Raw genomic sequence first — 1,829 nt, 5'->3', positions numbered from 1 at the left:
GATAGGAGAAATCTGAGACTTTCAAAGCCTCATTTTGTAAAGAAGGCGGTTGGACAAGCAATGGTAACTGCTGTGATGATGTTCCGGGTAGTTGATGTTCTTCTCGATTTAGCCCTATTTTCGTCAAAGGTGGTTGTTCATTTTGGCGTAGGCCTATAATAGTTTGAGCATCGGAAAGCAATTGGGAATTCACTTCTTCAGAAGTCTCTCTTTTATCTTCAAGTTGTATGGCCTGGAATTGCTGAACAGCTTCAAAATCTTCTTTTCTAAAAGTGTCCAGCTCCAAAGGACAAATACCCGCTTGTTTAAAATGATTAACAGTTTTGTCCATATTTGCTGCTTTCTGATAAGCTCTATTAAAGATATCGACTAAGTCATATGGAGCAATTTTTCATTAACGTAGCGCTTCGCAAAGAGTGTGCATTCTTGGTTGAAATATGTTTTGTGGGGACCAAAAAAGGTGAGGTCTAGCGGCTGAAGTTTATGTGACGTATGCGGTGATATTGTAACCATAACAATTCCTTTCTTCTTACAAAAATTGTAAATTTCTAATGAAATATGGCTCGTGTGATCCAAAATAGGTAGGACTGGATCATTTGTTATCGGTTTCGCAATAAGAGCAAAATGTTGCAGCCACTAGATTCATTGCTCCACCCAAGAATATATAGATCCACTAGATTCTCCTTTCTGCAGCTGAGGTAACATGCGTTTTCTTGGGGTATGTAAGACCTGGCAGCTTTGTAACGGTTTTTCCCCTTTCCCATGATATTAGTGGTCTGAGCTGTTTCATTCCCTTTGGATCCAAAATACGCCCTAGTGTCTATACTATGAATATACCTGTTTCGTCAACGTTAAAGATCTAATCTTCGCAACGACATTTTTCGGTAACTTCTGTCAGGTTCTAAAAATACCCTTTCACCTTTTCTTCATTGAATTCGTCGACCCTGTTAATAATAATTGCTTCAGATTTCCTTTACATTATCGTGGAATTTTTCTTTAAAAAACAATTCCAACCAATCATTCCCAGCATGTCGACCTTCTTTATTCCAATTGTGTTTGATATTATTAGCTTCTGCGTATTCACAAGCTATTCTGCTTAGTTCAATTGGAGATATTCCGTAAAACAACTTGGCTAAATGTAAAGCGTGACCAGCAAGTTATGCTTTTTGTGTAGAGCTCAATACAGCTTTTCTTCCCATTTTCTTAGAACAGACAGTCCCAGCTTTCACTTTTGTTCTTATGCTCATGTTTGTTGTAGCCTCATGTATCCCAAAATCATTTGCTACCTCTCTAATTTTTCTTCCGCCATTTATTGCTCCTATGGCGTTTGGTAGTTGTTCTAATGTACATTTGCACTTCTCTGTTTGCCTAATATAGTGTCATGGCATCTGTAATATACATAAAAAAGGAAAATAAACGCAGCATGAACTTTTTTGATAACTGCTTCGTGAAGGGGCAATACCACGCACAATGGATGACATGCGTGGAATTACCCCCATTCCAAGCCGAGAAAGAAAAATTGAACCTTCAGAAGTTTCACGTCGTTTCATATAAACAGATTTAGCATGAACTTACTACTAACACACTATGCTAAAACATGGTATACACATTATAAAAATCAACTAAGTATTTCAATACATACGTCTAAATCTGCAAACGAAGTAAATTAGAAGAAATTACAGCAAAACAACATTTCGCCATGCCATGAACACTCCTAGCAGCAACTGGCGCCTCGCTCATGCAATATGTCTTTCATAGTCTAAACTAGATAGTAGCACTAATATGAATCAGTTTCGAAGCATTACAAGTGAGAAAATAGGGTGTGTGGT

The sequence above is a fragment of the Thermobia domestica genome, chromosome 5 (genome assembly GCF_964235325.1).
Source record: "Thermobia domestica chromosome 5, izTheDome1.hap1.1, whole genome shotgun sequence".
In the NCBI taxonomy this organism is placed as follows: Eukaryota; Metazoa; Arthropoda; class Insecta; order Zygentoma; family Lepismatidae; genus Thermobia; species Thermobia domestica.
This window is presented reverse-complemented; position numbering follows the sequence as displayed.